Consider the following 26809-nt stretch of genomic DNA (forward strand, 5'->3'; position numbering starts at 1 on the left):
CTATACTATTAAACACTGACCCAGTAATATGATTGTTGCCTTACGACGTTAAGCAATTTATGAAACTGTTATTAAATAAGAAATTTTATTTCCTATCGCAATGAATTTAACAGGAATGTTTCCAGAAACTCTACGATTAAACGCATTTTTACGGAACACGTTCCACATTCTTCATTAGTGAGTTATAAAGGCTCTATCATTTCAAGGAAAAAGGAAGAAAAAAGAGGAGAAGAAATCAGATTACAAGGGGTTAATGGCAGGATGAAATAGACTGTTAGAAGCGTTATAAAACAAGAGCAAACGGCTCGTATCACTAATTAATGATTTATGAATCGCACTTACAAATCGATTTCGCTAACAACTTATTAAAGTTTTTAACGACTCGCTATGCTTGCAAGGGTATGTTCTTCAGAAGGTCCGCTAAAGAAATGTTACAACTATGAAATCACAAGTGTCCGTAGCGAATACGTCGGGCAGTTCACGGCGTTTCCTTGTGGCCACTTTACGACAGCAAGAAAGACTGGCTGTACAATGCCAAAAGTGACTCCAAACATGGTTAAAGAGGAAAACACGACAAGTGCCATAACCCGATTCCCCAGAAACTTTGCTAAGTGGAAGAGGCTCAAGATAAGCGAACACGTGTCTCGGCTTATACGTAGATACTCGACCGTTTGTTAGGGATCGACGGTCAAAATTTTCGACGTGCTTTAGATGCCTATTAGCGAATAGATAGTTCAATCAAAGCGGGACTTAGTGGCTAGCATCGTGGCTTCACATTTTTGTGCTCTGTGTTCGAAACCAGATTATTACTTTTATTTTCCTTTTTCATTTATCTGCCCATATACGTTTAGGATTACTATACGAATGTTTTCCAGTGTATACTTAAATAACGTTGTCCTTATTCATCTAATAATTGTATGTCTGGTGAATGAATTGAAAAGTAATAAAGAATTAGAAAATTATTTGAAATTGCTTTCGGTGAAATTCCTGTAAGGTATCTTGATTCATAATCAGCTACAAGCTCCAGTTTTCGGAAAACTGATCCGTTATGCGTCATAGCGAAATTATTGCTGACGCGTGAAAGCTTCTGCAGTGTTAATGATGTTTCTTTCCCGAGTGAGATTCGTACGTACGAATAAATGTTACTGTGAAAAACCTGCTTCAATGCGACGCTCGTGGTGTTCGTAATATCAATGTTGCGATTGTTTCTAAGTTTGGTGTCAACCAAGGTTCAAATGGTTCAAATGGCTCCGAGCACTATGGGACTTAACTTCTGAGGTCATCAGTTCTCTACAACTTAGAACTACTTAAACCTAACTAACCTAAGGACACCACACACATCCATGCCCGCGGCAGGATTCGAACCTGCTACCTTAGCGGTCGCGCGGTTCCAGACTGTAGCGCCTAGAACCGCTCGGCCACTTAGGCCGGCGTCAACCAAGGGAACAGGCCAAATTATACTGTAGAATAAACACAAGAATGAAATATAAGAGTTGATACACGAATTAAATACAAGCGTATACGAATTTAAAGAGCTTGTAACCTCTGAATGTACCGTACAAACATACATTGTGCAATACATGTTTGACATTGTTAAACCCAGAAGTAATTTTACAATTAATATAACGCCTTGTATTCCCTAATTTGATAAGGAACATGGTGTAATAACCTTCTCCGGACATGGATAAATAAATGTGAATAATTAAATAAATAACAACAATACTTGCGTTTAGAACACGTGGCGCGGAAGTGAGAGACCGTGACGATAACCACTGTGCAACCATTTTGTCTGAGATGATCGCCTTCTAAAATGAATCTAAATTACGTCGAAAACTTTTACAGTCGTTTACTCGGAAACGGTCAAGTATCCACGAATATGTCGAGACAACTGTTCGGTTATTTTGAGCCCTCTTCTACCGAGCGAAGTTTCTGGGAAATAGGGTTACGGCACTTACCGTGTTCTCGTCAGCCGCTTCAAGCAGACTACAACAGCAACGCAGATGTCGCCAAGAGAAGTGGATGGAGATTATATACGAGGAAGACAGTCGCCACTGCTGAAAGGCGGCGCGTTGTTGAGACAGAGGTATGCATTATTCGTTCATTGTGATTGTGGTAGTCGTATTGTTCTGACCCACTAGGACATCTAATGAGAACAGTGTTACAAAGAGACACAAAAAGAGACATTATTACGTATACTTATTATTATTCAAGTTGATCTCATGCCTCTACAAGGTCGTGGAATTTGTCATAATACATCCATAATTTATTAAAAGGAAAAGAGTGAACATTAAACCTATGATGTATAGAACTGTGGTATGGAAATAACAATAATGGCGAAACAAATCTCATTTTATTGTCCATCGGTATGAGCATGTCAACAAAGATTTCTGTATCCGCGCTTTGTAAAGCTGAAGTTCATTTGACATGACTGTAAAAATTTTATAATCCATTTAGTTACCCATTTTATTTGCCCGAGTGAACTCTTTATTCGTTACATATCCCCAGAAGAATTCATCAACTGTGACCAGCTATCAAATTTCCCGAGCTGCAAAACTAACAGTTACAAGAGAATTTATGATAATTTTTGTTAACGAAAATTCATTAAACTCAGGTTAAATATTCTTGGGTAATAGAACTTTTTTTGAATGTCACATGAGTCGCGATTATTTTATTATGAAAGCGGAGTTGTGGTTTTAGTAATACCATTGAAACTGTCGTCTTCTTGACGCTGATGATGTTGTAATAGATTCACAAAATTTGTTTAATTGAAATACCAGATTTATAAGGAATACTTGTACGACATTTAGGGTCATCTCTCTGACATAAAAAAATGGAAAATAAAGTAAACGTACGTTCAGAATTGTTTAACTTATTAGGCCGTTGTCCATCTCTGACATAAAAAAGGGAAAATAAAGTAAACGTACGTTCAGAATTGTTTAACTTATTAGGACGTTGTCTACCTGTTGTTGCTTCCAGGGGTAGTAGCTCTATCTATTTTATTAAAGATCCTTACATCACCTACAGACTTAATCATGTATTCGTGTTACCGCGCTGCATACACATAATAAAAATAAATTTTCCTTATTTATTATCCTTCTTGGTGTTGAAATTTTAATGGTCAGCAGAGTAGCCTATGTCTGTGAAGATTGTTTGCGTTCGATTGGCTGCAGCAGGTCAAATAACGAAGCGGAAACATCAGAACAGTTCTGAGCTCAATCGTCACTCTGAGAAAGATGTGAAGTTAACTGAGAAGAAACACCGAAAAGTGTAGCGACCTGTCGTACCGAGCCTTAGACGTTCTCGCCATCTGTGGCAGAGGAGTTTCATTGTTGCTCAGAGGAAAGTGGCGAAACGATCTTATGAGAAGTAATAAGAGTTGGGTTTTACAGCTGTGCTGTTGGCTATAGTAGTGATTACCGGAACGAATGCACAATGTGCAGAGGAAAGTCCACTGGACCTGACGGGATACCAATTCGATTCTACACAGAATACGCCCCCCTTCTAACAGCCGTGTACCGCAAGTCTCTAGAGGAACGGAAGGTTGCAAATAATTGGAAAAGAGCACAGGTAGTTCCAGTTTTCAAGAAGGGTCGTCGAGCAGATGCGCAAAACTATAGGCCTATATCTCTGACATCGATCTGTTGTAGAATTTTAGAACATGTTTTTTGCTCGCGTATCATGTCATTTCTGGAAACCCAGAATCTACTCTGTAGGAATCATCAAGGATTCCAGAAACAGCGAACGTGTGAGACCCATCTCGCTTTATTTGTTCATGAGATCGAGAAAATATTAGATACAGGCTCCCAGGTAGATGCAATTTTCCTTGACTTCCGGAAGGCGTTCGATACAGTTCCGTACTGTCGCCTGATAAACAAAGTAAGAGCCTACGGAATATCAGACCAGCTGTGTGGTTGGATTGAAGAGTTTTTAGCAAACAGAACACAGCATGTTGTTCTCAATGGAGAAACGTCTACAAACGTTAAAGTAACCTCTGGCGCGCCACAGGGGAGTGTTATGGGACCATTGCATTTCACAATATATGTAAATGACCTAGTAGATAGTGTCGGAAGTTCCATGCGGCTTTTCGCGGATAATGCTGTAGTATACAGAGAAGTTGCAGCATTAGAAAATTGCAGCTGAATGCAGGAAGATCTACAGAGGATAGACACTTGGTGCAGCGAGTGGCAACTGACCCTTAACATAGACAAATGTAATGTATTGCGAATACGTAGAATGAAAGGTTCTTTATTGTATGATTATATGATAGCGGAACAAACACTGGTAGAGTTACTTCTGTAAAATATCTGGGAGTATGCGTACGGAACGATTTGAAATGGAATGATCATATAAAATTAATTGTTGGTAAGGGGGGTGCCAGGTTGAGATTCATTGGGAGAGTCCTTAGAAAATGTAGTCCATCAACAAAGGAGGTGGCTTACAAAACACTCGTTCGACCTATACTTGAGTATTGCTCATCAGTGTGGGATCCGTACCAGGTCGGGTTGCCAGAGGAGATAGAGAAGATCCAAAGAAGAGCGGCGTGTTTCGTCACAGGGTTATTAGGTAAGCGTGACAGCGTTACGGAGTTGTTTAGCAAACTCAAGTGGCAGACTCTGCAAGAGAGGCGCTCTGCATCGCGGTGTAGCTTGCTGTCCAGGTTTCGCGAGGGTGCGTTTCTGGATGAGTCGAATATATTGCTTCCCCCTACTTATACCTCCCGAGGAGATCACGAATGTAAAATTAGAGAGATTCCAGCGCGCACGGAGGCTTTTTGGCAGTCGTTCTTCCCGTGAACCATACGCGACTGGAACAGGAAAGGGAGGTAATGCAGTGGCACGTAAAGTGCCCTCCGCCACACACCGTTGTGTGGCTTGCGGAGTATAAATGTAGATGTAGATGTAGACCTAGGGCGGTCGAAGGTCTTTGGGCTAACAGGAAAAGTTTTATGGTGGGATAGTGCACAACGTCGTCCGGAGATGGACGTGTGTGCAACTAGCAGATGCCTGGCAAGTAATAATTTTTTTAGTGTTGGAACGGGACAGTTAAATTCAAAGGATGATAGTCTGGATCTCGTTTTGGCTCAGGCGGGAAAATGCGAATAGGACTGGCGCTCTGAGGCTTCCGTACAGACGTAATAATGTATATAAATAATAACAATAATGACTTTGTGCAAGTTTTTGTATTTGACGCGACTTCGTGACTTGCGTGCCCCTAAACAACCCCAGTTATGCAACATGGAAAAGGGGATCTAACAGTTTAACGCGTAATATGAACCACATGTTGTTTCTGACGACTCCTTATATCATCGAGAGGTAAAGGCTAGGTTAAAAAAAAAAAAAAAAAAAAAAAAAAAGAAAAGACAGTAAATCCGTCGTCCGACACTTGATCCCGTGACCACTCAGTTTGCAGGCACGCAATTTACCACTAAATCTCCATAGTTTTCTCTATAGTTTTTTATGAGTGAGTCTGCGAGTATCGAAATATGTAGCACAGTTGGCTGTTTCTTTCGACTTCATTGTCTTAGAAGTTTAAATTGTTCACACTGCCAAGGGAATGTGTATCTTAGAGCGTTACATAAATTTCAACTTGGCACCTATCTCAGTTAATGATGAAAAGGGGTATTAATAGTCTGACAGACACACAGACAAACAGACAGAAGAAATAGTGATCCTATGTGAGGTAAGGAACCCTAAAAAATGAAGAAATATTAAGATTTAAATAACCTCTGATTATAGAAAGAAAGACATGGAAATCAATCAAATATTTCCCACAGGAACCACCCGACAGGTGCCTCATGCAATTTAGTGAAGTCGCTTAAAAGTACTCCGGACGGAGAAATGAATCTCGGTTCTTCCGCATGAGGGTCGTGTGGCTTAACTGTTGTGACAGTTAGCTCGCCCACAAGGAATAATTTGAACAATGAATGCTTCACCCAGTGAACATCACTTGTAGAAACGTGTCTGTTCTGCATTTACGTGACAGTGTTCATATTCACAGACCAAGGCTTACGGCGTAGGTGTTCGAATTGCATCATATGTAACTATTACACTGATTTGTTCGACACCTCTATGTGAACATCTTTGAAGTAGTTAGTGGCGTGCCAGATTATTTGATGAGGAACTCACATACGACTACTGACCATATCACAGGAAGAATTGAAACAGATTTCACATTTAAGCCTCCGGCAGATAAATCTATGTGCCGCACCGTGACTCGAACCTAGGACTTCGGCATTTGACGGGCAAGTGTTCTACCTAGTGAGTTATCCAAGTAAAGTTCACAGCTCGACCTCGCATCTCTACTTCTGCCAGTCATAGGTCGAGAGTCTTGCTCGGATGCTTCAGTCAAATGTTCAAATGTGTGTGAATTCCTAAGGGACGAAACTGCTGAGGTCATCGGTCCCTAGACTTACACAGTACTTAAACTAACTTATGCTAAGGAAAACACACACACCCATGCCCGTGGGAGGACTCGAACCTCCGGCGGGAGGAGCTGCGCAATCCGTGACATGGCGCCTCAAACCGCGCGGCCACTCCGCGCGGCCTTCAGTCAGCACAGCACTCACTCGCGAAAGGCAACGGTCCTAGCTTTGAGTACCCGTGCGACACGAAGCTTTAATCTGCCACGAAGTTTCACATCAGCGCAAGCTCCATTGCAAATGAAAATTCATTCTCGAAATTATCTCCTAGGTAGTGGTTAAGCCACTTCACAGTTGTATCTTATCTTCCAGGGGCTCTAGTTCCGCAAAATATGTGGGAGATATTTTGTGGAAGTTTAGAAGGCAGCGGAGGAAGTATGGGCACAACCAGAGCTGCGGGGGCGGGTCGTCAGTCATGCTTGGATAGCTCTGTCGATAAAGGACTTGCGCACAAAAGGCAATGGCCCAAGTTCGCGTCCCAGTCGGTACACAATTTAAGCAGGATAAAGAGGTTCAAATTAGCGCACGCTCTGCTGCAGGGTGAAAATTCATTCTCGAAAGATTCCATTTTCATTACGTCAGAATTTAGTGGAAAGCCTTTCGCTAAGATGTTTACTGCGTGAATGACGATCTTTGCAACGGAAAAAAATTGCTGCTCGAAATATTTGAGCGCAAAGTGTGTGTAAGCTCATAAGAACCAAAGTTGTTTTGCTGATTTCAGTTATGGTCAAATATTGCCTTGTAAGACAAATCTAAAGTGTATGCATCAGATCAAGAAAAGTCACGCTGGAACAAGAAGGAACACTCAAGAACTGTGAAATAAGTGTTCATATCATGTTGACAAAAGACTCGTAGACTTCAGATCAGAATCTACACACAGCAAATGATGTTTATAAACGAGATAAGGACCAAACGCTTTTTCGTGGGCACACTCCTGTCCAAATATAATGCAGCTACATGTCTTCGAAGTTAGGCGAAATGCTCTGTGCGTCTGATATGTACCTTTAAGGCCCTTATTTGCATCTACCAATGTCTGATACGCATCTGCAGGTGTTATAATGAGATAAACCATTATAACGCCTTCGCATTGTCGGAGCTCTTTGAGTAGGTTTGCGCTTGCCTTTAATTTTTTACTTTTATGAAGTGGACTCGCATCTGAAGTTTTGTGATGAACTACATTAGGGACGTTTCTGAATGCTGCGTCTAACTAATTTCTTTCCGCATCGCACAGTGGCAACCAATAATGTTCTTATTATTTGTGATTAGGACGTTTTCATGAGCAGAACTTTCGTACCCGAGGTCGCGCGCTCTGCCGACGCTACCGGAAAATTACGTTATGTAAAACAAGGATGTAGAAGGTGGTAATGACCAAATAGTTTTATGCATATTTTGCAGCTGTGAATATGACTGTATTCAAAACACGGAGAGTATGACTAAAAACGCCTTCACTCACAATTATTTCGTGTTTTATTGAATTGTACGTTGCATTTTGGACCCTGTGGGTCCATCGTCAGATGCAAATCGTCTCAATACATAATTTACTTCTGCTCTTAAGTAAACTGAAATATATTTCCTGTTATAATAAGGTTAGATGTTAGGTTTTGTATTTCGTGAACCAACTACGGAAAATACCGTGAGAAACAGCGTAAAAATAGTGGAAAATTTATCGAATAATCAAGGAAGAAAATTTTTAACCTTTTATAGCTTGTGGACGTTGGTTTACTCTTTTTGCCATTGAACATCATGTCACTTGGCGCTCGTACATTTGTTTATACATTTTAAAAACACTTCACAGATGTAGTTTAACATGTTAGGAACAAAGATGATATTTATCACGTAGTGCAGCAGTCTGAGTTTTAACTGAACTGACATATGCAAGGAAATAATTTCAAAATAATTCTTTAAAATTATTAAAACAACACTGCGAATTATATGTGTTCATTTAACATAGATTCAGGATTTTTTATTTTATTATGGTATATTTTCAATTGTTCTAACAGATTTATGGTCTTATCGTTGACTTCATAGTGTAGTACTACCAAATTGTATTCTATCTTGTTGATAATGCGTTTGCTCTCGGGCAAAAGCTATGCAACAGCTGATTTTTGAAAGTGGTTGAGTTTGGAAGCATTTATGTGTTCCTGGAAACGAGTTTTGAAATTTCCGCCTGTTTTCCCTAAAATAGCATGCAAGGAAACTGGGACACGATACTTTATACACTCCTCTGCTGTTGAATGTTTGGGTTTCTATTTTTTATGTATAAAAAGTTAATACACTTACTAGTCCACAACATAAAAACAGATACCCAAACATGTAACAGCGGTGGACTGTATAAAGTATCATGCCCCTGTTGTTCTGCTTGCTACGCAGGGAAAATAGACAGAAATTACAAAACCTACTTCCAAGAATACGTAATGCTTCCAGATTCAACCATTTTGAAAAGTCCCATATCGTACAGCATATGTTGGGAACCAAACACGTTATCAACAAGACAGAAAACAAGTCGGTAGTATTACACAACGAAACCAATGGTAAGACACTAAATCTTTTAAAACGTCTGAATACATATCACCATAAAATAACAAAGCCAGAATCGATGTTAAATGAACAGACGGATTTCGCAGTGTTATTTTAAAGAATTATTTTAAATTTATTTCCTTGCATGTGTCGATTTCGTCAATACTCAGATTTCTGATACTACTTGACAGACTTCATCTTTGATCATATCATGTTAAACTACATCTGCGAAGTGCTTTTAAAATGCATAAACAAATTTGTGTGCGCCTTGAGTGGGGTTTTTGGCGATGACAGAAAGAATAAACGACGTTTTTAAGTGTTTAAAGGTTAATAATGTTCTTGCATGTTGTTTTGTAAATTTTTCTTTCTGTTTTTTTTTTTCACTATTTCTCTTGCTGTTTTCTGCAGTTGATTCACAAAATATAATACCCAACACCTAACCTTCTTATAACAACATAAATTTCAACTCACTCTAGAGCAGATGTAATCATTTATTAGCCCGCCCGGTTACCCGTACGGCTTAACCCACGGCTTTCCGGTTTGGGTAGGAGCGCCGGTCCCCGGCACGAATCCGCCCAGCGGACTTGTGACGAGGTCCGGTGAGCCGGCCAGTCTGTGGATGGTTTTTAGGCGCTTTTCCATCTGCCACGGCGAATTCGGGCTGGTTCCCCTTATTCCGCCACAGCTCCACAAACATAGGGGTTACACTCGTCTGGTGTGAGACATTTCCTGGGGGTGGGGGGTCCACCGGGGGCCGAACCGCACAATAACTCTGAAAGAGTTGTTCTGTTTGGGGCGGCGGAGGGGTGAAGTGGACTGCCGTAGTCGTCGTGGGGTTGTGGACCACTGTGGCTGCGGCAGGGACTGAGCCTCTCTGTCGTTTCTGGGCCCCCGGTTAACTTACAATACAAATACTTACAATCATTTATTAAGACGATTTGTATCTGACGATGGATCCACAGCTTCCGAAATGCAACGTATAATTCAATAAAACACGAAATAATTGTGAATAAAGGCGTTTTTATTCATACGTTATGCGTCATAACCAAATATGGAGATGGCAGGATGTCATTGTGAAATTTTCCCTTCGTATAGACTGCTTATCGAAATAACTGCTGGATGTCAGTAACTTGGTGCCATGTTTGTTCCGCGCCGTATCTTGTGACCATCTTCAGGCCATAATGGTGGCGACGGTACACTCGACTCTTGTATTTAAAACCCGCCGGTGCATGCACTGTGTACTTAGTTGCTGTAAGTCTGTGCGTTGCTGAGAGCGCCCTCCGCTGGGAAATACTCGCCTCTTCGATGTCAGATCGATCGTCTTCACGTAATAAAATCGCAGAACGGCGCCTGCTAATCCCAACTGATAAGAGTCTCAGACAGTCGTATTTCTACTGACTGAGTGATAATGGCGTTCCAGAAGTTTGAAGCATGGGTCGCAATTATTGTTGCATTGTATTTTATCGAATGACCAAAATCTGTTTATAAATTGGTAAATTTTTAAATTCCACATCAAGCACATCAAGGGGAAGCAAATGGTGCAGTGTATCAGAAGATCTAAAAAGTTACTTGAAAAACAAGCGCGAGGTTACTGAGCTCACTGATAGTTTTATTAAGTTGCAGAGACAAGGGAATAATTCCAAAGTTTTCCAAAACTCTGTGTTTCATTAATGCCGCTGCTGCAAATAATATAAAATGCAAAGTGATCATGGCACTTGTAAGAGAAAAGATTCGTTGTAGGTAACGTTACTTTGCTCATGCCACTGGAGGACAATGTTACCAAAATAAGATCAATTTTTTACGTATCGCAAGATCGATAAGTATCCTACTACCATATAATGAGAAAAACTATGGTGGCTTTGACTTCCTGTCCCTACCTAATGTGGTAATTGAGAGACTAAGATCGCATAGTTCTGTTCTCCTTTTATGACCGCCTAAGATACATAAAGAATTTGTGCCTCTATAGTGATCAACATTGGAGCAGCCATCTATGAATAGCCTAAGCATTCAGACCCATTGAGGGCAGGAGTCCATTGGATGTAAGTCATATAACAAATTATTCTGATTTCATCAGCAGATTTAAGCCACTTAAGCTGAAAGGCAAATTCTTATTACTCAGTTTTGACGTTGTTGCTCTTTGTATAAAAATACTGCTGGTGGAATCGCTACATCTCATTAGCACCCCAAAGGCTTTGGGGCTGACATAACAGCATTGTTTGAGCACATCCTCTCCCTGACATACTTTTTGTTTAACAACAAGTTGTATGAAAAATCTGATGGTGTTACCGTGGGCATTTCTTTACCACCCCTGGTGCCCAACCTTTCTACGGAAGATTCTGAGGAGCGAACAGTCGACTTAGCAGTTTCAAAATAACAGGACTCTGCCGATATTTTAATGACACTTTTATAGTTTGTCCTCATGGCTTTGACAGTCTCATATAATTCCTGCAACTTCTAAACCATGTACACTAAAATATAACATCTACTATAGAGATGGGGAATTAAGCTTGTTTGCTCTTTTTAGACGCCTTAGTGCGACGTAAAATCAGTTTTACATTTGGATATTCGGCTCATTCATAAGGACTTATTTACAGGCAAATAGTTACCACCTTGCGGCAGAAACAATAAGATTCTTGAAGACTTTGATTCACCGATTCCAAACTGTTTTAGATGCCATTAGCCTGGAACAATTCCAAATGATATTCCTGGAAAATGGATATTAATTACAGCAGGTACGGAGACATATAAACGGCAGAACAAGGAGGATGAGAAACAGGTCTTCAATATGAGAGCCTACCTACCTTACACTGGAACCGTTTCCACGTAAGTAGCAAACTATTTCGAAAACGGCATGTTGAAGTGATCGTTCGTCCTCCTCAAAAAATTACTTCTGAGATCGATCAAAGATGATTTGGAGTTGTACAAGGCTCGTGTTCATAAGACTCAGTGCGAATTCTGTAATTCATATGTAGGATAAAAGACGCCCACTGTTCAGGAGAGCGATGTGGAAGACGGAGCAATTGGGCTGTCGCTTTTGACTGGTCATGCGATGAAATACAAAGTAACAAAAAAAATTTTTGCCGATACTTCAAATTTCTGGAACTCTTATTATCAATAAATGAGTAGAAACACGGTATTTGAAGCTCTTACTGATCGGGACGACGGTTTCAAACTGGATTCTTCATGGAGTACTGTCATAATAAAACGTCGTGCTCTGAATAGCCGGCACCGATCTGCGATTTTACGACATGAAGACGATTGATCTGACATCTATGAGGCGAGTTCTCACCATGGAGGACGCTCACAGCAGCCAACAGACTGGCCTCGTGCGCTGGAGCAACACATGCACAAAGAAAACCGGGTACACCACACATGCGCTGTGCGGGATTTTAAGTAATGGAGCTTGAAGTACTGTCACATTTGAAGGTGGCCAGGGCCAGAAGACTCTGTGGGGAAATATCGTGGCAGCAAGTTACTGACATCTGCCAGTTCGCCCATAATTTTATGGAACAGAAATTAATTATTATTGAGGATATCCAGTAGTCATACCTTCCGATATTTACACCACAAAGCAGTTATCACTGCGACTGTCCGCACTGGTGCAGACATCTGGCGATACTGCCATGAGGTAGCATGACTTGCGTTCGTTTAGAACAAAGTAGGGCAGTTAATTTGTGAATAACGCACGTGTCTTGTTTGGTCATAGCACTTTCGATGTAGAGGTGTCAGCTGCTGAAAATTATGAGATACCGAAATTCATTACGTGTCTCGTTTCCTGGTATCTTTTGTCTTACTGTGTTGCTGTAAACGAAGTCACTGCGTCATTTATTGTCTTGGAAGATACTAATAAAGTGTGTCTAACCCTACTAACTGAAGCACAGCGTTCGTATCTGAAAGCGTCGGAATCAGTACGTCACGACTGCAGTAGAGTGGACGTACAGGGTTTCCAGACGATCGGTATGTGTTGCACCACTTTAAATAAGACGACAACTAATGCATTAAGCACACCACATTCGGTTGTTGCTACAATTTCTACTATTAAAACTTTCTCACGTTCTTAAAGGACAGTTATTCCTGCCGAAAACCACTGCGCGCTAGGTCGCGTTGTCTCATTCCGCCGTAAGAATTCATGCGAAACTCAAGTACACAATGTCTGACACTGCTCTGAATCCCCTGGAGACGCTGGATGGATGGGAACATAGGAAACAGAGGGAAGAGGGGGAATATAACTATAGAGGAGATGTTCAGGGGACATACTATGGCAAAATGAAGCATTAGCACTTGCTGTTTTGTTGCAATCGAAACTTATACTTACGAATCTTCGATAGAACCAGCAGCTTGAAGTAAGGGGGTGTAGGAAAATTCCCTGGTTTCGCCAATGAGTATTTTTTCTGCTGAAGAAAAGTCGGCAGTCTAATCAACTACAATCATACCCGCTATCATACTTGAAAATAAAATGTAAATGTCGAGTGACTAGGGCCTCCCGTCGGGTAGACCGTTCGCCGGGTGCAAGTCTCGATCTGACGCCACTTTGGCGACTTGCGCGTCGATGGAAATGAAATGATGATGATGAGGACAACACAACACGCAGTCCCTAAACGGAGAAGATCTTCGACTCAGCCGGGAATGAACCCGAGCCCTTAGGATTGCTATTCTACCACGCTGACCACTCAGCTACCGTGGGCGGACATACTTAAGAATGAAACAAGTATGGTGTTGGCTCCACTTGATATCTTAGGGTCTCAACATTTTTCTTTTTATAGAGAGTATATAATGTACTGTGATGGCGGCTAGCTGATTCTTTATCATATAAAATTATGATTTTTATTCTCGCTTTGATGCTTTTTATGGTAATAGTGCACAAGTACTATTTTATATTTTTGATGCTTATGCTGTGTAAATGAGTAAGAGTGACTTAATAACAATGTGTGGAAGTGACAGATAGTTAACGAGACTTATTAGGGGTAATTACAATCACTGTGTAGACTGTGTTTGTTTCAAACACTATTTCACAATTATTTATGTCTTTCTCAGTTTGGTTATTTTATAGTTACGTTCCCATTTTCTTTAAATTTTTCTACATTAATTCTATTTATTTTTTGTAGGTGTATCAGGTACACTATTAGTTTTATATTTATAAGTCTTTTGAAGTTTCGTTGTTTGACTAATTTTAAACTTATTTGTGAATTTATTTATATAGTTACTTCAGCTGCCTTTGTGTATGATGCATTTGTTTAAAATCTCAGCAATTCCCCCAAGTGCAATGCCTCTAAAATCACATGATTACACAGTCTGTACAAGTAACCAAGTATCATGTGGTGCCTATATACACTTGTGATTAGCCTTATGACCAGTTCTAGAAATATAACTTTTACAATCTATTTGCAATGGACCAACTTACCGTGAAGTGTCACACCACAGTTCAACATGCTGAAGCTATTTTTCACTGTTTAAATTGATTATCTATCGAGAACAGTAGGAGTCTATGCTCTGCAGTATCAGTTTGTAGTGAAGCGTATTCGTTTTTGAGGGTTGTCGGGCTAGGTGCACATCGCCATTCTCAATGCAACCCCAATGTGTTAAACCTCTGAGCAAGGAAAAGACTGAGTTCAAGTTCATCACAATTGGGATACGAAACCAAAAATGCTTTATAAAGCAACCTAAAAACCTTAAACAAATGGTTCAACTAGGAATGTCAGCTAATAACGTATGTATTAAAATAACAATGTCACTACTGGTGCTGATACAGTAAATAAAACTTTCCACGCCTGACACTATTGAATTTTTTATGCGTTATGCTTCACCGACAAAAAGCGACTTTTCAGCAGTCACTTCATTTAAGATGCAGGCAGATAAACATTGTTTCAATTTTAAACAAATCAATATCATTCGTGCCTTGTCACTATACTAGGCAGCCTCAGATCTACATATCTCTACCTACTCCGTATTACGCACGGGTAACTCCGTGCCGTCCGCCTGTTATTTACGCGCTTGCAACTTGTTGGTACCCTCGGAATATTCCAGCTCAGCCGTTTCGCGCTTCAGTCGTGACTAATAGTCCGGGTGCTGCTGGTGCCCTGCAACGTTTTTCGTCACTTTGGAATGTTCTGTCGGGAGCCCTCCCCTGTGGCAGCCGTGACTCATTAACATTTCCACCCTGGCGGACTGTAACTCTCTGCTGGAACGTATTCATTCCTTCGTTCACAGTTACCGGGGTGGCAGTTCCGAGTCGTTCCACTGCGCAATGCGGAAGCCTGACAAAGCTCCATACGTGTAGAGTGTTCTTGACTGTGGTCTTGTACTTGTGTTTAATGCAAATTGTGATATACTATTGTACAATATAGGAATTTGACGTTCAGCTTCGTGTGTAGTTGCAACTGTTTGTCAAGAATGAATGAAATACGAAGTCTAGTTATTTGTGGGTATATTCTTCTGTAAAAGACGAAAGTAACAAAACTACACAATGCAATTTTTATGATTAAGCATTATGTTTCAAAATGAATACAACGTGTAGAATCTTCAACAATTCTTAAATAAATCGAAGTTCAAAGCGTTTTATTTAACCACATAAAATACGAAACATTGCTTCGTGATCCGAACTGTTCTGTTCGTTTCAGTGTACTTAATAGCCTATGTAGACCCTTTGAAATAATTAATACGTCTCTGAAATCTATTACCTTTTGGAATAGGAACACTGGAATCTATTACTCGTAATTAATAGTCTAGCACATCCCTAGTTTTATCATCATTCAAGTCACACCCCGAGTAAATTACTTTATCTGAAATACGAACCTAAATTTTTATAGAGCACTTCTGCGGTGTGTTTATGTGGTTTTTTGATCTAATAAAATTTTTACTGTTATCACAAACTCATTGCACGGCCACGATTCAAAGGATTACGAGGCGGGCTTGCTGTGTTGAGCAAAAACTGCACTGCACAGCAGTAATGGCGAGAGTGAGCAGGGCAGCGAAACCACATCGAGGCAAGACCCATGATATCAGCTACATGACTGGTGGCCGGGATTAGTGCAACATAGACGTCCTGGAGCCGTATAAATAGCTCTGAATTATGAAGCGGATTCATTCAGAGCCCAGAAGCACCACCACAATGCCAGAACCATTGTAGACAATGAGACGAGTTGGCACTGCCAGTTACAGCCATAGGTTCGAGACTGGGTTGAGCCAGCCACCTCTCGCACTAAGTCTGTCCTGTGGGAATTGGTGCCACGGCGCCACTGACCGCCCGTTCGTGCCTCGCGCCACCAGACTCTTGTGAGAGGGTAGCAAGTCATGTTCCAAGCACGGTGGTCTTCCCTCGCCTCCGTGGTACACATGAGCCGTCACTGAGTCGTCTGGACCGGCCGGAATGGCCGAGCAGTTCTAAGCGCTACAGTCTGGAATCGCGCGACCGCTACGGTCGCAGGTTCGAATCCTGCCTCGGGCATGGATGTGTGTGAAGTCCTTAGGTTAGTTCTAGAGGACTGATGACCTCAGAAGTTAAGTCCCATAGTGCTCAGAGCCATTTGAACCATTTGAGTCGCCTGGGATCTGCTCAACGGCAGCACACAGTCCCAGTAAGAAGAAGAAATGCGATGCCGACGCCAGCGCCTAGGCGGCCACTGCTCAGCGTCACATCAGTAACGTAGGGTGTTGACACACATACATCTTCATTGGGGCAGAATCCAGCTACCTGCTGGTCATCAACGACTTGCCGTGCTGGAGTGGGGTGTGACTGCCTCATGTTGTCAATGAAAAGATGTGTAATTGAAGTTTAATAAGATATTTCCCCCGACCACCAGTTTGTCACTGGGACGCACTGGCCCATCTCTCCACTATTCTCCGTTAGAGTGGCGCGAGATATCGACGTTAGCCCTCCAGAATGGTGTCAGGAGAGCTGACGCCACTAACAGTGGGCAGCTAAGGGTGAATTGTTCAGCAGCTTAAAGCATTTTAGTTATGGTGTGAGTAAGACCTCTGTTTGTGTTTTGGTGACAATCACGGGGTCGAGAGTTTGGGTCCATCATAACTGGAAAATTACTGTTGTGAGACCAGAGGAACCGGTGAATGTCTCCTAGTTTAAGCGTAACTCCAAGTATCAATGGTTAGAGCCCATGCTTTGTAATTTAATTGGGCACTCCACCCTTTGACCCAAATCTGTGGCAATTGTTTGTTTTACACGTCATCGTTCTGACTATATGGCTAGACAGTGTAGGAAGTCCAGTCGCCTCGTGATTAGACATAAGAAATAAGTGTGGTAGTGTTATTAACTAAGGAGTGTTCTGTTTTTATTATGTTCGGTCCTTGTAAGGATGATGGAATGGCGAAATCTGAGACGTAAGGCGTCACTGATGAGGGAGCTGTCCAATCATTAGTTGATGTAGTATAGTTAAGAGCAGAGAATATATTTGTGAATAATACGCTAGCAAAGGGAGGATGGGGAGATGGGTTGTTGAAATCGCAGTCTAGGGGTAGGTTCAGCTGTTGCCAACCTTGCTACTCCCATTTCTCCGTCAGGTCATCCAAGAATGTGTTATCATTTATCGAGGGCCTCTTGTCTTTGGCTAACATAGGTAGTTGGTCAGACAAACATTTATTGCAAATGGCAAGATTGCACCTGTCAGGAGAAGCCAAGTCCTTTGCACGATGCACAGAGGCACTCGACGAGGCAGAAACTTTTGAGCAGCTCATGCAAGAATTGATCGCAAAGATATACGCTGAAGAGCCAAAGAAACTGGTACACCTGCCTAATATCGTGTAGTCCCCTGCGAGCACGCAGAAGTGCCACAACACGACGTGGCATGGACTCGACTAATGTCTGAAGTAGTGGTGGAGAGAACTGCCATCATGAATCCTGCAGGGCTGTCCATAAATCCGAAAGAGTATTAGGGGTGGAAGTCTGCTCTGAACAGCATGTTGCAAGACATCCAAGATATGCTCAGTAATGTTCATGTATGGTGAGTTAGGTGGCCAGCCACAGTGTAAAGTGTTTAAACAGAGAAGAGTGTTCCTGAAGCCACCCGTAGAGATTCTGGACTTGTGGGGTGTCGCATTGTCCGGCTGGAATTTCCTAAGTCCGTCGGAATGCACAATGTATATGAATGGATGTAGGTGATCAGACAGGATGCTTACCTACGTCTTAAGGGGACTGATGACCATAGATGTTAAGTCTACTTTACCTACGTCTCATCTATCAGAGTCGCATTTAGACGTATCAGGGGTCCCACATCACACCACCGACACACAACCCACACCATTACAGAGCCCCCACCAGCTTGAACATTCCCCTGCTGACATGCAGGGTCCATGGATTCATGAGGTTGTCTCCATACCCGTACACGTCCGTCCGCTCGATACAATTTGAAACGAGACTCGTCCGACCAGGCAACATGTTTACAGTCATCAACAGTCCAATGTCGATGTTGACGGGCCCAGGCGAGGCGTAAAGATTTGTGTCGTGCAGTCATCAACGGTACACGAGTGGACCTTCGGCTCCGAAAGCCCATGTCGATGATGTTTCGTTGAATGGTTCGCACGCTGACTCTTATTGATGGTCCGGGATCAAAACCTGCAGCAATTTGAGGAAAGGTTGCACTTCTGTCACGTTGAACGATTCTCTTCAGTCGTCGTTGGTCCCGTTCTTGCAGGATCTTTTTCGGCCGCAGTGATGTCGGAGATTTGATGTTTTACCGGATTTCTGACATTCACGGTACACTCGTGAAATGGTCGTACGGGAAAATCCCACTTCATCGCTACCTCGGAGATTCTGTGTCCTATCGTTGAAACTCACTTAAATCTTGATAACCCACCAACAGTAATCGATCTAACAAGTGCCGTAGGCACTTGTTGTCTCATATAGGCGTTGCCAACCGCAGCGCCGTATTCTGCCTGTTTACATATCTCTGTATTTGAATACGCATGCCTATAACAGTTTCTTTGTCGCTTCAGTGTAAGAATCGGTGTGCCGGTTCTTCCTGTGCAGTTAAATGTAATTTCTTAGAGGTCTAATGAAGTCATAGAGGATGTTGGGGACTGTATTAGAAAGGTTAATGTGCATATGAATGATCTGACGTGGAACGATGAGGCAAATAAGGGATTAGAACTGGAAACCGAGCAGAGGTTTCTTGATGCTTTCCTGAGGGGTTTAGCACTGGAATTGTCCAAGAGTGTGTACAATAGTGCACCTAGGGATCTTCATACAGCAGTTGGGATAGCAATGTTGTTACAGGGGTAAGAGATTGACGAAATATATTTGCAGCGAATATAAGGTGTTTAATTGTGGTTGTACGGGGCATGTGCAGAGACAGTGCCAACAACCACGGAATAATAAGGGCGGTAAGAACTACCAGCAGTTTTGTGGGAATAACTACAGGGATGGTATGAACCGGCAGCAGTCTTATCGGAATAATGATGTTTGGTTTGTGGGGCGCTCAACCGCGCGGTCATCAGCGCCGATACGAAGTCCCATTTTTTACACAGTCAAATTGTTTTACCCAATCCAACCTAGCCACTGTCACGAATCATGATGATGATGATGATGATGCAATGATGGACACAAGACAAACACCTAGTTCCCGGGCGGAGGAATCCCCAACCCGTCCAGGAATCGAACCCGGGACCCCGTGATCCAGAGGCAGCAACTCTCGCCACTAGACCACTAGCTGCGGACACAGTCTTATGGGGATAATGGTAGCAGTGGTCTGCGTGGTAAAACGCAAACCGGAAGACGTTCGCGGTACAAGCAAATGCAGTAAACACGAATGCAGATGTGGAACATGCCACAATGGATGTAGTAGGTGGAAGAAAGTTTTAGTTTGACGCAGGGGCGCATGTATCGATGGCTGTGAGAGATATGGTGGGTAGGAGGGGTGAGGCCCAAATCGTTTTAACTTTTGTGGAGTAGGGGGTGACGATGTATGGTAATTGGGCTCGATAATGGCGAAATTTTGATTTGGCGGCAATCAAGTTTAGACGGTGTGTAGAAGTGGTTTCTAATGTAAACGAAGGCTACGGCATGATCCTTGGGTTAGACTTTCTGAATCAGCATCATGGCATAATTGACTTCGATGACGTGCAGTGGAACATAGAGGGAAGACATCCCAGCTGGGGGAAGTTGTTGTCAATGTTGATCTGTCACGAGGGCCATCTGTTGTACAAGTCGATCAAGTTAAACCATGAGCAGTGACATTAAGGCTTAATTGGCATCACTGTGTGTTGAGTGGCACTGGTAAATCGCTATGAGTGAGTGTGCAGTCTGACTTACCAGTTGGTATGTTGTGTATAGTGGAACTACTGGAGAATAGTGATGTATTGGATGGAACCGGTTGCTTGGTAAGACGATGCGCTGTACGTGTATAGGAAAGGGACGGAGGCAAGGTAATACCCATCAGTGTGGATTATTGTGGCGCTGAGGAGGTTAAGTTGTTAAAGAGAACGGTAGTGGCAAAGTTAGACATTTCTGAAGAGGAAAATTGCTGCGCAGAAGGTGTAAGCTACGAAAAGGCACCGGATGGCACTAAGATTGCATAACACGAGGAAGTTAAGCTTTTGAAGGAGGAAGAGAGGGCACACATGGAAGAACTGCTGTTAGAGTTTCAAGACTTGTTCTTTTCACAGGGGCCATTGCCTTCAACGCCCATGACGCAACACAGGATTCCTACAGAGAACGAATCACCAGAGTACCACAGGCCACACAGAATACCGTGGTGTCTGCAGGCGATGCTATAACAGTTTGTCAGCAGTTGACGGCATAACAGGAGAGAGTAGCAGCCTCTGTGCGGGGGTAGCAGCAAGGATTGTAATTCTACCAACTGTCAAGGAAGTGTTAATTCTGCTGTGACTACCACTATTTGACTAGTAAGACAATAACAGATGCTTACTCCTTTCCATACATCACGGAAACCATTTATAATCTTTGGCCGTGCCGGTATTTCTCGACAATGGACCTGAGGAGAAGCCATCATCTGTTAGAATTGCTCCAGATGATAAATCAAAGACTGAATGTTCAGTACCTCGGGGACCTTTATGTACACAGACCTCCAACAAGCTGCAAGTGAAATAGGTCAGCAACTTTTCCTTTATTGAAATCAACGGTTGGAATTCCATTGAAGCCGGCCGGTGTGGCCGTGCGGTTCTAGGCGCTTCAGTCTGGAACCGCGTGACCGCCACGGTTGCAGGTTCGAATCCTGCCTCGGGCATGGATGTGTGTGATGTCCTTAGGTTAGTTAGGTTTAAGTAGTTCTAAGTTCTAGGGGACTGATGACCACAGATGTTAAGTCCCATAGTGCTCAGAGCCATTTGAACCAATTCCATTGAAAGTTGCATTAGGAAGTATCCGTTATTGACGGTGACCAGCTTTATGTCCATTTTCAAATCAATAAATGAAGCACACTTCTTAATGCACCTTTCTACGGAATTTCAACCATTTATTGCTTGGGGACTTAATCAGTGTAGAGGATGCCGTTTGGTTTAGCGAATGCAGACGCAACATTTCAGCGTTTGTTAGATGGAGCGTTGAAGAAACTGCAAAAAAGGATTGAAACCTCATCAATGTTTAATGTATCTGGACAACATAATCGTATTTTGAAGGAATATGCAAGAATATAGACAGCGACTGAGGGAAGTGTTCAAGAGTTTATGTGTGGTACACTGAGTATTGAGAAGTGTCATTTTGTGTTGGTAGAAATAAATTACTTGGGTTGTGTAATTAATAAGAATGGTATGATGACGTATCTGAGGCAGCGCGAGATTTTCCAGTACCAGGGGAAAGTAAAGAGTTACAGTCATTCCTGGGTCTCAAGAATTATTATAAAAAATTCGTGAGAGAATTTGCAGATATATCACGACCGCTCATGCAGTGACTGAAAAAGGGCATCGAATTTGTGTGGTCTGGGGTGTATAAGAAAACATTTAATGAGTTAAAGAAAGTGTCGACGTCGAATTCAGTGTTGGTGTTCCTGTTTCAGCAGGAATTTACATTATCATCTGATGTGTCGAACCATACTCTTTGAAGTGTTTTGAGCCAGGAGGTCGATGGAGAGGAACACTATTACTTTCGCAACTGAATGAAACTGATAGAAATTATTCTATGTTGGAGAGGGAGGTGCTTAACCTGATGTACATATTTCCGGTGCTACCTGTATGGGAGGAAGTTTAAATTAGTGACTAACCATGCTACTACGGAGTGGTTACTAGGTTTGAATGGACCCATCCAATAAACTGACGAAATAGCCATTAAAACACAGTGAACTTGAGTATGAATTTATCCACAAAACCAGGGAAGAAAAACGAAAATTCATCTGTACAAGGAGGAATGTGGCAGTGACACAAGCACTAGATCAAGGCCTCGCTTAGTGACAAGCAGTGCAGAGCGCTGGTGGAGAGTGTGACAGTCAGTAGACAGCAGCAGTTCAGCCTGTGTGACGGGTTGTTGCGCAAGGAGACGAGGGTAGGTCTGTGAGTGGTTGTACCAGCGAAGCTAAGAGAAGAGATGCTGACAGAAATGCATGATTACGTTTTGTCTGACCTTGAACGGTACAGAGCAACGAAGCGGAAGATAGCAGAGGAATACTGGTGGAGGGGAAGGAAAGGGGATGTCGATAAGTAGATCTAAGTCTGAAATAAGTTCTATTGCAGAGCTTGTCGGGAACGGTGTAACATTTTTAGTTACTGGGTTGGATGTGTTAGGAATCCACCAGGTACTCGTTTTGCGCTAACTATAATACACCATTTTTCTTGTTATATCGAGTGGATGCTGTGCCAAAGCAGTAGACAGTCTCAGTCGTACAAGTGTTGGCGAATAGGTAAATGCTGAGGTTTCGGGAGCCAAAGACAGCAATAAGAGATCATGGGACGAACTTCGTGTCAGACTTGATGAAGGAATTGTCATTTGTCGAGAGTGAGAAAATTCATCCGCAGTCAAATGGAATGACGGAGTGGGTTCATCGGATGGCCAATTATTTATTATGCTAAGTCCCATGATATTGATTGGGACACACATTTATATTTTGTAGTGGGTGCATATAATTTGAAAATATCTGCCTGCACAAGATTGTCGCCATTTGAGTTGATGCATGGTAAAAAGATGCTGTCGTCATTTGATATGATTAAATAGAAAGACAGCAGGAACAGAAAGTCAGTTCCAGAATTATTGAGAACCGTATGGGAGGCTTAGAAAACATGTTAAACAAGCAAACATCATGACACAGGAAAGGCAAGAGGAGATATTGAAGTGTATGGGAACTTTACCACAGTACGAGACTGGCCAGTGGGTGATGTTGTTGAGTCTATATACTCCAAAAGGGAAGACAAAGAAGTTTGTGAGATGGTACCAGGTCCCAAACCGCGTGATAGAAACTACTTCAACTGTAAATGTGAAGCTACAGTTGCCATCAAGATCAACGACTGTAGATGTCGGGAGCTTATGACCATTCAAGGGCGCGCCAGTGTCGAATCAAAGAAAAGTGCAAAAAACAAGAAGTGGAGGCGTGAGCAACAGGACAATTAGGGCAATCATATACCATATTCGTTAAAGATGAGAAGGTAGACATGTTTTATGTTTTTATGATTCTTGCGATTTTGTTTTTCATATGTTGTGGATATTGTTAAATTAAATGTGTGTCGACTCTTATGTTTATCTTAGGATAAGGATTATCTTTAATTTTTTTGAGACAGATGCCGCTCAGAGAAAGGAGGCTTCTGGAGGGAGGGGAGATGATAGTAGTTTCTCTCCTCTGGTTGCTGTTCGGTGAGGGTGAGGAAGGAAGAATGCTAGTTTCGGTGGTGCCGTGTTTCTTCGCCTGGGGCGGAGTAGGGGCGCTGGAGGATCATCACTTAGACGAAGGAGTTTTATTTTTCAGGTAGCAGGATGTAGTATTGCTTAGTCACAAGTGAACTATAGAACGAAGTAAGGAGGCTGAAAGAGATATTTTCGGAAACGAAACTTCCTGGCAGATTAAAACTGTGTGCCGGACCGAGACTCGAGCTCGGGACCTTTGCTTTCCGCGGGCCCGGTTTTTCCCGTGGAGGGGGAAAATATAGTGCCACTGCCTAGTTTTAAGTGACAGGTGTAAGAATTTGTACAGAAACCTCCATGAAGCATTGTGTTAGCTACTGCTGGCCAGTAAGCGCAGTGTGGTGAAATATAGGTTATACTCGTAGCAGTATGTACACTAAAGGACTGCAAGACAGGCTGGCTGTGCTCAGAAAAACAGAAAAACCCACACTGCACAATGGTAATGGCTAGAGCAGGCGGACTGGGCTAAGGACCACGTTATGAAGCACGTGACCTTGGGCTGAGACGCAGTGGAACAAAGGCGTATCAGTGCTGTTCAAATTGCCATGAATTTTGATGCAGATTAATTCGGAGTCCAGCAGCACCATCATGACGGCAGGGCCACGCTAGACAAGGAGATGGTTATGAACTGCCAGCTGCAGCCATGGGCTAAAGACTGGGTTGGGCCAGGCGCCTTTCGCACTAAGTGTCCCCTGTTGGACTTGGTACCACAGTGTGGGCGACCTGCTGACCGCACCTATCGTCATCAGATTCCTGCTAGGGGACAGCATGACACGTCCCATGTATGGCAGGGTTCCCTCGTCTCCACGGTGGACGCGAGTGGTGCCTTAATCGCCTGAGGGGGGTGGACAGTCAAGAACAAAATGCAGTCACAGCAAGAAGAATACGCTGACGTAAGGTCTTAGCACAGTGACAGATCGCCGACTGCTGCTTGGCTTGATGTCAGCAACTTAGGGTGCTGACATGTGTACTCGTCGCTGGGGCAGAAGCCAGCCACATGCTGTCCATCATCGATTTGCCCAGCGAGAGTCGAATGTGACTGCTTCACATTGCCAACGACGAGTTGTATAACTGAAGTCTAGTAAAATATTTCTCTCGACCACCAGTTTGTCACCGGGCTCCACTGGCCCATCACTCCATTGCTCAGCCTTCAGAGAGCCGCCAGAAATCGGCCTGACCCCACTGGAAACTTGTGATCAACTTACAGTAGTTCCACAGCCGTGGTTATGGCTCTTAATGTTTTATTTAAATTCTTCCGTGATTCGCGACTCAACGTTTGTTACAATTAATCTCTGAGCTAGCATGGATGCTCGTTAACTTGTCTGGTACATGTGTTAGTTCTGGCGCGTGTCAAACCTCCTGCAATACCACCAGTAACGCAATTAGTTTTGCCACACCATTTGCTCTGGAAGTAATGCTTCTTTTATACCGTGTTTCTAAGTACCTTGCGGATCCACCATACATGTATTAGTTGTAACTGAGACAGTTTAATGCTTCATCCATTTCTTATTATTTTTGAACGAAGACTTTCACCATTTTCAGCTTTTCCCATGTGTGTAGATCTTTGTAAAATAAATGTGTAGTAATCGAATTCTTCTTATATCATTTTGATAGTTAGATAATACTGTCACTTGAATGTATATTAATCAACGCCGTCAGCCATACTTATACGTATGTGAGGGATATCGTTTGTTATGACAGTTCGGTGGTGCAAATCTTCTTTCAAACAATGGATAGCTCCCAATCAACCTAAAGGCCACAGGACATGTTTCTTTATTTTGTATTAATCATTGATGCTCAGGCATGTGCCGACTATTGTGCTGTACCATTCGTAGAAACAAACAGCAACAGCTCACTTAGTTCCGTTCCACAAAGTAATAAATAGTTTCATAGTTTGACGAACTTTCGGGCGACTCGATTTTATTTTTGTCAAATTAAACATCTTTCATCCGTCTAGTTTCCAAACCTATTTTATTTGGCTACCAGCTTCGGCGATTTACTACGACATCTTCACAGGCCCCTGACCGACGTGTGGGAGGTTTCCATCTCGGTTCTGATCAAAACAGAGGTCAGACATACTGGTATTCGTAAATTTATGCCTGCTATAGCGATACCTTCAATCTTGGTTGAAACTGTCGGTATAGTTGTTTTGATCAGAATCGAGGTGAAATCTTTCTACACGTCAGTCAGGTGCCTGAAGATGGCAAAACTGGTAGCCAAATAAAATAAATTTGGAAACTAGAGAGGTGCATCGAACACCTGGGTTCCACAACCATCTCTGAAAAGATGGGCGTACAGAGACTCAGTCTGTTTTTTTTATGCGTTTTAACGGACATTGTGATCGCGAGCCAGTTGCATAGAATCTCAACATTTCATTTGTGAACGACGATATTAATTGGAGCTTTCGTAGTAAATTAATTGTGCTTTGAGCTTCGATGGACTTTGGAAACACTTTAAGTGAACTGCATTGAGACTAGGTTCAACAACCTTTCATGATCTGACTGAATACCGGGTGCTGTTAATGTAGTTAATAATAATGTAATTACAAACTATAGCCATGGTGTTTAGCGTTAAACTCATTCCCCAGTCACGTTAAACGTGTGGTTACTATTTATGGTGCAATTAGTACCAGGGATTGTAATCACGAGTGTCCAGAAATCCGTACATTTACCCATAGAGGCAATATTTAATGAGATAGTTACGCAGTAATTCCTTGGCATATTCAGTGTGATGAAGAAATGCAACACTCGCCGGTCGTCATATGAGTCCTCGTCCCAATTCAAGACAAAAGTGTATCTAGCAAAACCTAGTCCCACCAATAGGTTTAATAGAAACCTCGATTTAAAAAACGAGGCGATGGTAACATTGTAACTGTGTGCAGCGTGGCCAAGAACAGGTACCATGACCTCTGCACTGTGACGGAGCCATCTCATTAGCTTATCGAGACGAGGCAATGCCGTGGGGATCGGATTTGCAGACTCGCCGATATTTGAGTCGCGTGCACGGCAAATTTTTTTCCCGTTGAAGCACCAAATTGTAGTCTGTGTACACCTCCACGATGCTGTACCTTGTATATTTCTTTC

At 42.5% G+C, this 26809-nt stretch overlaps 1 protein-coding gene across 1 annotated transcript in view; it reads right to left on the reverse strand.

The window, feature by feature from the left end:
• The window catches only part of LOC126088309 (neuronal acetylcholine receptor subunit alpha-7-like), a 336530-nt gene that overhangs the window by 157158 nt on the left and 152563 nt on the right, over positions 1 to 26809 (reverse strand). The window lies entirely within an intron of this gene.

The sequence above is a fragment of the Schistocerca cancellata genome, chromosome 6 (genome assembly GCF_023864275.1).
Source record: "Schistocerca cancellata isolate TAMUIC-IGC-003103 chromosome 6, iqSchCanc2.1, whole genome shotgun sequence".
In the NCBI taxonomy this organism is placed as follows: Eukaryota; Metazoa; Arthropoda; class Insecta; order Orthoptera; family Acrididae; genus Schistocerca; species Schistocerca cancellata.